At 43.8% G+C, this 15,355-nt stretch overlaps 1 protein-coding gene across 1 annotated transcript in view; it reads right to left on the reverse strand.

Annotated features, from left to right (window-relative positions):
• The window catches only part of Ccbe1 (collagen and calcium binding EGF domains 1), a 234,984-nt gene that overhangs the window by 144,205 nt on the left and 75,424 nt on the right, over positions 1 to 15,355 (reverse strand). The gene's annotated exons all lie outside the window — the stretch shown is intronic.

Below are 15,355 nucleotides of genomic sequence, written 5' to 3' on the forward strand. Positions count from 1 at the left end.
TTTTAAATTAGAGAAAGAAAAAATCTCAAAAGATAGTAACTAAAATTCACAAAGAGACCATATATAAAACACATGGTCCTTAAGTATGTTAAAAAGATATCTGAGTTTACTTAGATGTAAGCTACACGTATACTGACATACCACCACTTATTTTGGATTTGAAAAATATAAAGAGCTAAAAAGCACATTCTTATTAGAACAGCAGAGGCCAGGCATGCCTATCTGTGGGTATGCAAATGGACACAGCCTTTATACAAGGTATTAGACAATACAAGTAGAAACTCACACTCCAAGCTACATAACCTATGCAAGGTTACTCACCACAGGATTGTGGAGAATTATAAACACTGGAGTAAAACCTGACACAGAAGAAGTTGAAGGAATCACAGCAGAATTACGTTATAGAGCATTCCATGGTTATTTACAAACAAACAAAAAAGCAAAGATTCTAGCCTTTAATCCCAGCACTTGGGAGGCAGAGGCAGGCAGATTTCTGAGTTTGAGGCCAGCCTGGTCTACAAAGTGAGTTCCAGGACAGCCAGAGCTATACAGAGAAACCCTGTCTGAAAACCCAAAAAAAAAAAAAAAAAAAAAGTGCTGCTGTCAATTCTGACAATCTGAGTTCCATTCCTGGGACTCACATGGCAGGAGGAGAGAAGTGACTGCCAGTGACCATGCTTGTGCCTAAACACATACACACATGCTCCAAAATGAATTATTTCATATTTTTAAAAAACAATCTGACAGGTTTTATACACTGATAATATCATGCTAAGTGCAGAAAGCATAACGCAAGCAGATGGCAGAGTCTAGCTTCAGGATGAAAGGCATACAGCGATATAAAGATTCATATGCGAACCATTTTTTTCCAGAAAAAACTCATAATCATCAAAATAGAAACGGAAAAAGGAAACTTGAGTAGGGAGTCACTCCCTGGGCGGTCTTTGCCTTTTGTGTAGTTTTTGCCTGGTGGAAACACATTAAGGGTTCACGTGATCAAAAATCCCCTCCATTGTGATATGCCATCAGCAGAGTTCAAACACTGAGAAAGCAAGCACCCTGAGAGCAGAGGAAAAGAAGCCCCGAAAGAGATCTTAGAAGACACCGTCAGTTTGAGAGGATGGGCAAACTCTAGTGGCCAGAGATGTACACACAAGTAATAAAATTGCTAAATACAAGGAGATGCTGGTGAAATGGGTGGTCATTTTGAAAAGGGTGTAAAAATTTGAGTTTTAGGATGTAGAATATATTCTAAAATGTGACACTTGAGGACCTGGTGAGCTGGTTCAATAGGTAAAGCCACCTGCTCAAAAGTCTGAAGACCCGAGTTTGATCCCCAAAGCCCACATGGTAGAGAAGACTCACTTCTGTAACTTGTCCTCAGAATTCTATAGGTACACCATGGCACATGGCACACACACTCACATGCACACACACTAAATGTTTCTAAATAAATAAATCACAAAGCCCTGCAGATTTTTAAGTCCGTAGATAAACTATGTAGATATGGAAAGACTCCTGGGCTTTGGGCAAAGCTGAATATTTCAACATGGATGTTAATTCCAAATGTGTCTGACTTTCCCAAACTGCACAGCTGTTCTGAGGATTGTTGTAGAACAGCATTCACTTAGGCACAAAACTTTCAGGAACAAGATGGAAAACCTGGCTCTCTGGCCATCTCTCGGTTACCCTGTTGTGTTTAGAGGTAGATACACTTTAAATCTCAAGCTAGCATTTTTCTCCCCCTGCCCCCAGTCCAATCCTATAACTTGTTCCATTAGATGTACAGGATCAAAGGACACATTCTAATTTTCAGATTAGCTCAAGAAAAACATGAATAGGAGGCTTTAAGTACTGCCAACAATAACTTTCGTAATGCATTCCATACCAAGCGTAAATCCGAAGCTGTGTGCTCCGTGGGCTGTTTCGCATTATCTTGCCCTGGCATCCTCATTCAGTAGCACAGACAGTGAAAGTAGAACCCCACCGTACAAAGAAAAATCTAAGATATAGGGAAAGTAGCTCTTCTGTATAAAAAGCCACGAAAGTTTAGCAAATTCCCTAGACACATTTGTAATCTTCACAACACTAGCCAAGGGCAATTTTGGCTTGAATATCCTTAAGATCGACTTGTATAGGCATTTTAGCTTGAGGAAAGAGGTAAAATCAAAACTATTCTTATTATCAAGCTTCTAAGAGTTTGTGTGAGCTGTAACCAATTAAGTCTAGGTACATAGACAGACCACACTTCGATCCTAAGAAATGTTATAAGCTGGGCTTGGTGGTTCATGCCCATTATTCCAGAACTTGGGAGAATGTCTGAGTGCTCAAGGCCAGCCTGGGCTACATAGTGAATTATAGGCTACCCTGGACTGCAGAGTGTGGCCCTGAATGTAGAACAAAAAAATGGGAGCTATATTAATGAGTACCTGAATGGTTCTGTGTTCCAAAAGAGCCACCCCACCCCAAAGGCAGCATCCTAACACATTACTGCTCTTACTTTGTGTATTCAGAAGCCACATCACTTGTCCTCTCACCTTGTTACCTAACTCCCTAACCACTGACCAAATCGCTCCATCTCTCCTCCAAAGTATCCAGAGATCTAGAGGAAAGTACCAGAACATCAGGCCAAGATGCTAAACATTACAGCTGCTTCCCCAGGTCTTCCCCCAACACTTCCCTCTAACTTCTACAACTGTGGAAGAATGCAGACAAAGGCCTGAAATTTTATGTATTAAATGCAAAAGAAAAAAAAAGAAAAAAGAAAACTTTAATATTAACTCCAGAATATAAAAGGCAAGACTAATGGTGCTCGTGGGGACCAGGGCTGAAATCTCCTCTATAAATTCTTCCTGGTATGGAGTCTTCAATGGAAGAATTAGAAACTTCTGGAGATAGCTAGCAGTGATACTTAGAGCCAAGGATGAATGCACTGAATGCTACCTCAGTGGATTAAGCTACTCACTTAGGGAGACCAAGTCACAAGTTGATGATACGTGGTTTTTCTTCACAATGTGAAAGAGAAACATGAAGGGTGTCTTTGGGTGGAACAGGGCTGTTTAGGTTAACTTATGGGTATCGGGCAGGTTATATGTTTGCGAATCGCTGGGACTGGGTGAAAGGTTAGAGCTCAGCTGCATATACCATACTCCACATCCCCAAGGCCCTGAGCCCCCAAAGAAATATGAGTTAACTACAGGGGGCGAGGACTTCCCCTAGAATGCTGAGATATTTCTGTAGGCACAAATTTTTGCAACCCACTTTTAATAAAGGGTTCGACTTCTCCTCTAGCTCATCCTCCGAAAGAGGCAGAGGAAGAGAAAAGTGATTAGGACATGGGGGAAGCAGGCCTAGTCAGCAATAGCTCTGTCAGGGTGAGCTCGATCCTCTTGAGCTGCAGTTCAGTCCTGTAGCAAACCCCAAACATGACATCGCGGCTGCAGGCCAGTCCTCTAGGCAGGCAGACACCAGGTACTAACCAACAGCCACAGTCCAGTCCTTTCAGCAAGCAGACACCAGGCAGCTGTAGTTCAATCCTGAAGATACCGCCAGGCTCGCCAACTGGCCTAAGGCGAGGCCACAGAAGCAGCAAGCTGCTGCAGGAACCTCACGAGCAGTTCTTGGGTGAGTTTCTCTCAATGGTGGTGTTATCACAAGTTGGGCTCAACAACACCGTGTAAGTCGAACCAATACATGCAGGTCATTAGTGAAGAATAGCGAGGCAGAGCAAACCAAACTGAAGCTCAATGCCCATCTCCCACTGCCTGTGGGGTCAGATATCAAAAGTCCTTTCACGTGTTTGCTATATCCAAACATCCTTTCACCTGTGTCTACTTCAGGAAAACAGTCTTTCATGTGTTTGTTAGCAAGACATCCTTCCACCTGTGTGCCCCAGCAAAAACAAACAAACAAACAAAACCATCATTTGGCATAAGTAACTTTCCAAAAGAACTAGAAGTTCCCACTTCAGATTTTCATCTCTTCTCTGTTGCTTACTGTGTGGATGGTAGCAGAAATGGGGCATGGAAGGCTGCCTCCATTGTGGGATGCCAGTGACTGTAGGTTCCATGGAAGGGATTAGTTCTCAAAGCTGGACTGTCAGGAAGAATAGGGAACAAACCTTCAGGGTTCCTCTCTTGCGCAAGCACAGCCAAATATCTAGTTGTGTGTGTGTGTGTGTGTGTGTGTGTGTGTGTGTGCATGAATGAATGCATTCATGCACATGCATGTGTGTATGGGGGAGGGGATTCTTATGGATCCTGTTGGCCTTGAAATTACCATCTTACTGCTTTAGCTTCTCAAGTGCTGGAATTACATACATCACCACACCCAGCTCAATACTGAAGATTTTATCCACAAATTTGCATTTGTTGTTTCTATGTGACCTACTCCCTCCCAAAGCTGACTGGGTGAGATGAGCTGTAACCTCCACCACTGTTTTCAACTAAAAGAAATCTATCTACGGAATGTTCTACACTTTAGTGCCCATTTTCTAGAACGTTTCATTCTATAACAATGAATGTTTTACTAAAGTACCAGAAGGCTGCAGAAAATGACCAGTCTGCATGGCATGGTTGTTGGCCTTGAGAAAGAAAGAAAGTCCCTTTTGCAGACTCAAAGTAGCAGGGGCAGGTGATGCTTAGATAGAAAATACAAACGGAGGCCAGCTGAGAACAGACTACAGTGGCAAAAGTCATCTTTTGAGAAATAATTTTGCCAAATTGTTAGTTTTTCCTGTTTACCGTGGGAGATTGGAGTGGGGGCCACCAGTTATGCCAATGGGCCGTTGTGAAAATACATCCATGTAAATATCTATATCATTTACAGATGGCTCCAGATGGAAGAGCACATATATCAGACACATGCTAGGGAAACGATGCCAGGAAATCATTCTTGGTCACCACATATGGCAAGGGGGTGATGTTGTAAGCAGCAAAGAACTTCTGCTTTACCACAGCTGTTAGAGTCATGCATCTCATTGGCCAGCCTGCCTCTCAGCTTCTCCCAATTGATGCTGAGCAGAGCACTCATCTCTGAGTCATCTGTTGTTTAATAGAACTGGATCAGCGAGGGTCTGACAAGCCTTCTGCCTATTTCTGACCTGTAGTATTTCAACCACGGGCAAGTTTGAAGCTGGAAGATGGAGTGGTTCAGTGGTTGAAACAGAGCTCATGTCAAGATGGCTTGATAATGCTTCAAGGAACCTTATTATTTTATATTATCTAAAATTACCACAATACATGTAACTGTATGCATACACACACACACACACACACATACACACACACACACACACACACTTACATACATCATCAAAGAAGCTTCTCTCTACAGTCCATGGAGACCATCACAGAAAACCACAACCAGACACAATGCAGAAGTCAACAGATAAGTAGAGAGCCAAGCCCTAATGGATACATCACAGTTCCTGAATCTATGGCTCAATGCAGAACAGGGAGCAGAAAAATTGTAGGAGTCAAAATATCAGGATAGCTCCTGTTAAAGTCTCATATAAAATGGATGCATAAAATGCATAAACAAGTCCAAAACAATGACAATATCAATAGGCATGCTGATACAGATGGGGGATAATCTCATGGGTTCCAATACAATTCCTAGACAAAGATCTATAAGCCACTCTTGAGTGCTGAAAGAGAAAAGTTAGCCCCTCCCAGGGATGAGGTCATAATTGGTTGCTCAAAACAAAATAGTCAACCCTGAAACCATAAGCACACGAACAACAAAAATGAACTCAGAAGGTTATGTTTGTGTGTGTGCGTGTGTGTAAAAGATGCTAACAAGTAGAAAGGTCTTGGGAGGAATTGGAGGGAATGGGACATGAGAGAAACTGGAGGAGGGAAAGGAGAAAGTGATATAATTATATTTTAATTTAAAATATATTCAATATATGAATACAACTTTTTTGGTCTGTGTAGTGTTTCTTATATGTGTGTTTTCGAGGCTCAACATTTGGTACTGGATAACCGCGGATCTTTCCTTTCCTGGGATAGCACTGTTTCTCCCACTCAGCAGTCCTTAGATTCCTGTAGTTCTTTGTCTAGGGTTGAGGCTTCTTGGGCTCCTTCGTGACATTGTCAGCATGTCTTCTGTGGTTGTCTTCCTTCAGTTCATGTTTGGGCAGTCATGTTGGTGAGACTTTATGGGTATCTGGCATTCCTAGGAGGCACAATCTCACCGCAAACACTCTGATCCTCTGGCTCTTACAGTCCTTCAACTCCATTGTCCTCAATGATCCCTGAGCCCTAGATGCAAGACTCGTTTTGCAGATGTGTCTAGAAATATATATGTGCAAACATACATACATAAATGTAATCAAACAATGAGAAACCAGGCCATGAATTTGAAAAGGAACAAGGAAACCTCTCTGGGCTCTACGGGCTTGAACCATGACAGAAAGTGATAACACCAACCTCATGGGATCCATGTGGGCCTAAAGTAGACAATGCTGAGATCTCCTTTGCATGCCTGCCTTGGAGGGTGGAATCTGTATGGTTATTAGCAATCATAACCCATTTCGAAACTATCCTTGAACTGATTTAGGGTATGTCTATGCTAGAGTTACTAATATCAACTTGACTGGATCTAGACATGCTTAGGAGGTGAATCTGTGGGCACATCTGTGAGAGGGTTTCTAGGTTAGGCTCATGGAGGCCAGTCAGGCCCCATCCCAAATAAGGTACTATCCCTTGGGCTGCGGTCCTGGACTGTATAACAAGAAGACAATATGAGCATCGACATTCACTTGTCTGTGCTTCCTGGTGCAGATAAAACGTGACCACATCTCGCCTCTTGCAGGTACACGACCTCCACCATCATAAACTACATCCCCTCTGCTGCAAGTCAAAGGAAACCCTTTCCCTCTTAAGCTTTTTCTTAGGAATTTGGTCACAGCAATAAGAAAAGTGATAAGGCCTGTTAACCAATCATTCAGAAAACTCCAGAAGGACCCCTGGAAGAAAAAAAGCTGTGATTCCGGCAGCTTCCAATGTCAGGGCACAAAGTCTGGTCCCTGAGGGAGCAGACGCAGAAATGAGAGAAGCCAACTGTTGCAACGATTCATGAATTAATGTGCACTCGAGCCTTCAGGTCTTGGCTAAGGGGTTTTAGCAAATGAAGGTTTTATTATTATTTCTAACACAATCCTTCTAGACTCTGCCCCTGTGGAGGAGGCAGAGATTGACCTTTGGAGATAAAGATAGCTCATCTCTTAGTAAAAAGCATCTGACTGAGAGAGTTTCTGGTCCTCTCCCTCCGGGGAGACCATCCCCCTGCTTCCAAACCTTCTTCCTGGGTCACTTGCAAGGTTTTGCTCATCTTTAAGTAATTACAGAATTATCTGCAGAATGATTATGGTGCGTGCACCACTCTTACGTCCAGCAGGAACACAGAATGAAACTGGCATTCTCTTCCTTTTGCAAAGTTGTTATTGGTTCTCCCCCCTCCCACCCCCACCCTAGAAAATGCTTATCTTTTTGGAAGAAGCACACTGGTCCTGTTTTAGGAGAAACGTGACCCCTCAGCCTTGCGAAAGGATTGGTGACTGAGCCAGGAAGTTGCCAGAAGAGAGAGCAAAGCAGTTCAGATGCGAAGTTTCTGAAACATGACCCTGTGCCAGTGGCAAATCCCACACTGCTCCACCCACTGGATGGGAGGTCTTTAACCTTGGAGTGCCTCAGTCCCCCTCACAAAGACATGATCCTACAGAGCTATTGCGAGAGTGGAGCAGAAAGCTTGACACTCAATGGCTGGGATGTCCTTTTTTGTTTAAGTTGGAAGTGACAAGAGGTGCCTTCCATTTCTCGGGTACTTCAAAGCACAGGCAGATAAGTGAGGAGTCTCCCATGGAGAAACTAGAAAAATCAATGAGACTCCTCCTCCTTTTCACAAGAGATTCAATGCCAAATGAATTACAGGTTGGGCCTTTACAGGAGCCAACAGGGGGTAGGGATGCTCCCCCCACCCCCATGCAGGAGATGGCATTGGGAACCCATGCAGAGCAAACCCTTATCCAGAACAAAGTTCAGTATCCTCCCCATCTCCCAGGCACTGGATAGATACAAGAGAAGGCCACATTGTCTACTCCTTCAGTGTCAGCTGACACACTTGTGAGCAACTAAACTCCCCTGTACGTAAAAGGAGAAGAAATCGCTCCCTTATCTACCTTGGTAAAAGAAAAACAAGCTGATCTGGGAGAGTTAATGAAGAAGAAAAACTGGAGAGCATGGGAGACGGCTCACTTGGTAAAATGCTTGCCTTATAAGCATAAGGACCTGTGCTCAATCCTTGAAATCTGCATTGGGGGGCGGGGGCCATGGGATGGGGGAAGCCAGACATGATGCCATGCCCTTATAATCCCGGCTCTGGGGAGGTAGAAGCAGGCAGATCCTGGGGCTTGCTGGCAAACCCTAGACCAATAAGAAATCCCGTCTCAAAGAACAAGGTGAATGGTGCCTGAGGAATGACACTGAAGGCTGACCTCTCACCTCCACCCCTCACTTGCACAAACACACCGACAAGAACACACTCAAACATGCACACATGCAAGTGTCCACTGCACTCTATATGACTGCTTTAGTACACATTGCCTTTGTGGTCAGTTTAAGCTGCAACCCTTCCTAAGGCTACTTTTGACAGGGACTAGACAAGATGTTTGATTTTTATGGAACTCGTCTGTTGTCTCCTAAAGGATATCCCTTGTTCTTAGTCATGTGCCTTAAGTGTTGAGGACTATCTTTAACTTGTCAGAACCTATATTGTGGTTTGGGAGTTGGATGCTATATGTCTTCATGGATGTCACCTCATGGTTGTAAGGTCTTACTCCTATTAGAGAAGATAATTTATGACTTTGTGGTCCAGAGTGGCAGGACAGTCATAATGGCAGAACCTACTTATATGACACAGATGAGTAGGCAGGGCACTCAACTAGACACCAGGAGTGAGTATACTGTTCAAGGACCGTCAATGGTGACAGCTTTGACCACCGGCTTATCCTGTGGTTATCTGCTGGGGACCAAATGTTTAAACACACAAACCTGTGGGAGACATTGACATCCAAACCAACAGCACTCTCAAACTGAGTCCTTAGATACATGTGGGTCACCAAAAGAGCAGAGGGAAGCCTCCGTAGGCATAAGGACAACTGCTCAGAGGCAGGCTTGGGATCCCTCTCCCGAGAAGTATTTTGGGGAGGAAGACGAGGTGGAAATGAGCTATCAGTACAGATCAGGATCCTCACCCTGTCTCACAACGACCTTCCAGTTCCCCAGCCGAAGCACATTGCTACAGACAACTCACAGTGATGCTGAAGTTACATGACTGTCATGCAAACTCTGTTTTCTTAGTAGCGTAATCTTACTTGACTGCTTGCTTCAGCCAACTTCCAGAGCACAGATCACACTTGAATCTCTTGCATGTTCCATGAAAGCCCTCAGATTAGAACTACCACAAGTTTTTTTTTTCTTTAAAAAAAAACCAAAAAAACAAAAAAAGCAAACAAGCAAAAAAAAAAAAAAAACCTTCATTAGGATGGAATTTCTCAGCTGTAACAGGGACACTGTGGTGATCCTGTCATGGAAATCAGAAGGGTGCCTGCCTGTGACAAAAGAAATGTCCACAGAGCAAAAGCACAGAGTGAAGGCATGAAACGCTGACTTCCTAGCGCACACCCCCACAGTGTTTGTTTATAAGTCAGACTCTGTTTTCATTATCTACATACTTCAGAAGCCAATTATGACATCTCATTACAAACTGTCTTCGGATGAAATAGTAAACATGACTGTTCCTCAGAGATAGCATCCAAATGAGAACCCCTCCCCCATCTTCACATGAATAACTCGAGTCTCCCCCCCCCCCCCCACTGTGGCCCAGTCACATCAACAGAATTCGGAGGGGTGTCAGAGGTCACACCAGAAATAGTTTCTGGTGGCTGGGCCTTAATCCTGGATCTTTGGCTACCCCAGCTATTGCAGATTGAAAGAAATCAGTCGGCTTTATCTGAGGACTCTGCCGTCAAACACATCTGCTTTACCAACCAGAGTAGTTAGCCTTACTGCGTGCGGCAGGGCATATGCACTGATCTCATTTTACATCTAACCGGCTGCCCAAGGAACGTTTTGATAAATGCCCACATTCCAAGTGCAAACCCATAAGCACACACACTGTATTAATCAAGCTGACAAAGGAAAAGCATGGTACTGATTCTTGTGGGGAGGGGAATGGCCAGAAAAAGAAAAAAAAAAGATTCTGTCCAGGAAATGCATTTTTTCAGCTGCAGCATTCTTTTAAGTCCTTGTGCTTTGGGCTCATACCCAGCTGTGCATGTACCGATTGACATACAGAAGAAAGGCACGGAGTCCATGTGTGGCAGGAAAGCCTTCTTAGACTCTCAAGATTTGACGGCCCATGAAGAAGATACAGGCTGGCTTATAGACTCAGGTGAACAGACTGGAGACCTGACCACTGTTGGTTTTTTTCTGTCATGTGACCATTCTAAATTTTAGAACTTGCCCAATGACCTATGGTGATAAGTTAGGGATTGACTGTACGGATAAACTAAGGCACAGTTGCATGGCCCTGTAGGTGACCCATATCTGCCCATAGTTGAATGTCCATATTCTTCTTTCTCCTGTTCCCTTCATGCCCTCAGTGACCTTAGATTTCACCCAGAGCATCATACTGGGACTTGAAAGCTAATGTGATCAAGTGGTTAGACAGATCACCTGGAGTTGCCTCAATTTCAAGTCCCAGTCACTCACTGTGTGAGACACCATTCATTGCTTCTGTCCCTAAGGTGTGAGTCCTGCATACAACATGGGCGTGGTGGCAGCATATATCTGGGAGAAGCTTTTCCGCTAAAGAAAATTGTGTGCTATTCAGTATAGTGCTTAGCACCTGGTGCATTAAAAAAAAAAAAAAAAACAAAAAAAAAACAAAAAAAAAAAACTGCTATTATTTATAAAACTCCTTTCTTGAGAATTTTTTTTTTAAGTCTCTTGTAGATGGATAACACAGTATGCCAGACTCCTAAGCCTTACTTTGGACACAATGACAAGTAGACTATTTTTTAAACACTTTAATACATTTTTATCTTACTTTTATGTGGGCATGTATGTGGGTGTGTGTGTTCCATGGTGTGCATATGGTTGTCAGAAGACAACCTGAAAGACTTGTTTCTCCCTTTTCACCATGTGGGGGTCCTCATGGTTGGTGGTGGGCACCTCTAACCACTGAGCCATCTCACTGGCCCCAAAGAGGCCCAGTGATATACTTGAGACAAAAAAAAAAAAAAAAAAAAAAAAAAGCTAATGCTGGCATTTTCTCCCTGCTCCAGAGATATATTTCAGGGAAGCACGTGAGTGTGAACTAATGCAAAATGGCACTTTGGCCATAGAATCTTCTGGAAAATGTCTCTTCTCCCAACACTCAATTTGTCAAGTAGTCATCACACTCCAAGATTTCAGAAAGACTTTGAAGACCAGACTGTACTCTTTTCAAATGGAGTTTTAACATAAACAAGGTCTTTATCGTGTATAGACAAGAACTTTGCCTGATGCCTAGGGAACCCAGGCATCACTGCCTCGGTGCCCAGGGGCAGGCACCAGGGCACTTCACTGCTGTTAAATCATTTGCTCAACCTTAATGATTCCCTTAATGGTGAGCAAAGTCATCATGTGTATAAATCGGACTTTTTGGCCCCTGCCATTCACAGATGAAGAATGCTTCAGTACGGTACAAGATGGTGGGACCCACCTGAACATAAAAGCAAGACTGTTTGGACAGTCAATTTTAGAAGGTTCTTGTTTTATACACCTTTGATTTGTTTAACCTGTCTAAATTGAAAGGGAGACCCTGGCACCTACATTTACTTCCCAGGAGCGCTGCAAAGCTCTCTCCAAACATGATGCCGACATCCAGAATGAAACGCACAGAACTGAGCTCCATCTACCATCCAAAGGGCAAGTGGCACACGATCTACTCAGCTGGCTACCAAAGTGAATCTCAAGTTCTAGACTCACCACCTTCCACCAAAACCCTTGGGGATCCACCAGCTGCCAATAGGATAGTGGCATGTGTTTCTTATGGGCACAGCTCTGCCATGCCATCAACAACTGAGATGCCCCAAGTCAGTTCACTTGGCCTACTATGTTGCTCTCACTGCCCAGGACCCTCCCTCGTGTATCAGTGCAGAGACAATCAGGGGAGGAAGCTGTGTGTAGCTGCATGCTTGTTCGAAGAGAACTAGAGTACTGAGCCATCCCCTTACCTATCTCATGGCTGGCCCTGGTTCTTTCAGTGTACAAACCATAGCGTCTGAATATACATCCCTTGTGGACAATCATGTGTCACTTTGCTGTGACATTCAGCATTTCCCCTGATTCTGCCCAGGCTGGCAAGAGTGAGAGTTGTAGAGCTGGAGAAATGGCTCAGTTGTGGAGAGCACATATTTTTCTTGCAAAAGACCCAAATTCACTTCCCGGCACCCACATCAGGCAGCACACAAGGGCTAGAACTCCAGCCTCAGGGAACCAATACAGACACACATACATACACTCAAATAAATAACAAAGCAAGAGCACTAGTTAGGGCTTGGGTGACTGAGAAAGGAAAAGGGCTGTGCTCTGCACAGGATTCCAACATCCAGGCTGTCCAGAAGTAAGATCTGTCCCAGGACAATAGTAGAGGGTTACCATGCTACCCACTACCACCCACAACTCTGGCCTGTCTATTCAGAAACACCCCCAGCTATACACTGAGCCATTCCTTTCTTCCCTAGAAAGTAGAAACTTTCTGGATAGATGACTTTACCAGTGACCATGACTATTATAGAGATTTATTACTGCCAGGCTCTGGGGGAAGGCCTGAAAAAAATCTGAGCTGGGACAGATGAAATCAATTAACCAGGATCACAGCTAAGACATTATGAAGTCAAGATGTGAATGCCAAGGTGTTCCAAAGCCCAGGCTCAGTGCTGTGCTGTGGGAGCCACCAGACACAGAGAATCCTTAAGGTACACTCTTGTGACTTCCTGTCCCTGAAGTTGGTTGAAGAAAGAATGCAAAACACAGCCAGTTGGGCCGAGAGGTAAGCTCTTGCTTTCCTTTTGAGCTCATCCATTAGAGGGCTGGAACCAAGATGTGGGGAGTAAGGGCAGAGATAATTCCTGGTCTGGTTGTCAAAGAGGACTCTGGAAGAATTAGAGACTGTGACAAGGGAGCGTATAATTACATGCTAAATTGCAAGGCATGGACATTAGAGTCTGAGGAATTCAGACAAGGGATGGAGTTTGAGGAAGCTCCCTAATGATGGGCTGGAGGCGGGGAGCGGGGTAGGTGAGGGCAAAGGCCTTCACAATAGGAGAAATGACTGAAGCAAATGCAAATGTGTGCTCATGTGCAAATGCAGATGTGTGCTCATGTGTGCACATGCACACAGGATCAATGGGGAATGTATGGGCTGGGTGAGGGTGACCAGAGAGCCACAATGACATCAAAGCACTGAGTGCATCTTGCTGCCCTAGGTGTTAACAAAGACTGAGATGTAGTTCCCATGGGGCAGTTTTGTAATACCCTTGAGGGTGCCTCTTATAAGGAGAAATGATTCAAAAGTTACTTTTAATCTTATTTCAAAAGTTACTCATCCAATGCATTCAAGTTAAGATTTATATCTCTACTTTTCTCCTGGAATTTAAAATCCAAATTTTGAACACTCTGGGCCAGAAAAATTTTAGTATTTTCACCTACATTCGGAAATTTGAAATATCCCAGACTGAAAAGATGGCTCATTGTACAGACACGTGCTGCCAAGTGTGGGGACTTGAGTCCTAGAGCCCACAGGATGGAAGTGACCCCTTAAAGTTGTCCTCTGACCTCCACATGCTACACTGTGGCATGCACATCTCTGCCTCCCCCCAAAAATAAATGTAAAAAACAAAGAACAAACTTAAGAGATATTTGAAATACTCCATTTTTTTAGAGCACTCAACTGCCTAAAAACTTCATGGTACTTTAATTAGAAATATCAGCATGAGTTATTTTTAATGCCTCCCATGTTGCTATACTTAACATTTTCAATATTTTTTTAAATTAAAGCTTAAGAGTATTTTCCCAATGGGAAGCAGTTTATATGACTTTTAAGGAGCACTGATATTTGAATACAAATGCACATAGATGAATCTTCAACAACCAAGAGCGGTGCTCCATTTACCTTTTAAATTTAGTCCCATTTCAAATTTAAAGCAGTTGCCCATTAGAGATAGATGTCTTCCCGAACAATTTGAGTGGCCAATCCCAGCTCATTTGGGAGGATCCCTTTCAACTGGCTGCATCTGAACATTTGCCAGCATCTGGGCCAGTTTCACTCAGATTCCTGTCACGGTCTTAAGTTAATTCATCCAGATGCACGCTTATAAGTGCATCCCTGCACTCACCTCCAGCTTGCTGCCCACCTCTTAGTCTGAGAAATCTGAATTTCAAGATCTGCCACTAACAGCCCTTCACCTTAGGGTATGGCTGTCATTTCTGGGGTCGCTAGCCCATTTCTCTTCCAGGCTTTGCCCCATTGGTCACAGTTCTAAAGCTGAGCTGCAGACACTGACCTCCTGGCTTCTGTTAACTTGCTGCACGACATGGTGATATTAGCCACCTCCATGCATCTCAGGTTATTTTAGAATGATGCTGGAGAGGTGGCTCAGTGGTTGAAAGCACTGACTACTCTTTCAGAGGACCCGGGTTTGATTCTCAGCACCCATAGACTGACCTATAACTGTGTAACTCCAGTTCCAGGTAATTCATGTCCTCCTTTGGCCTCCAGTACTATACCTACACACACACACACACACACACACACACACACACACACACACACACACACATACACACACTCACACACACACACACACACACACACACACACACATACACACACTCACACACACACTCACACACACACACACACACACACACACACACACTCACACACATACACACACACACTCACACACACACATACACACACACACACACACATACACACACTCACACACATACACACACACACATACTCACACACACACACACACACACACACACACACACATACACACTCACACACACACACACACACACACACACACACATACACACACTCACACACACACTCACACACACACACACACACACACACACACACACACGAGACACAGACATGCATACATGCCCACATGCATGCAAAACACCTTCACACATAAAATAAAAATTAGCATTAGGACATGAAGAAGAACATGTCCAAGTCTCAGCTTACTGAACTCCCTGGCACCTTCTTAACATTCTACATAGTA

The sequence above is a fragment of the Mus musculus genome, chromosome 18, assembly GCF_000001635.26.
Source record: "Mus musculus strain C57BL/6J chromosome 18, GRCm38.p6 C57BL/6J".
Taxonomy (NCBI): domain Eukaryota; kingdom Metazoa; phylum Chordata; class Mammalia; order Rodentia; family Muridae; genus Mus; species Mus musculus.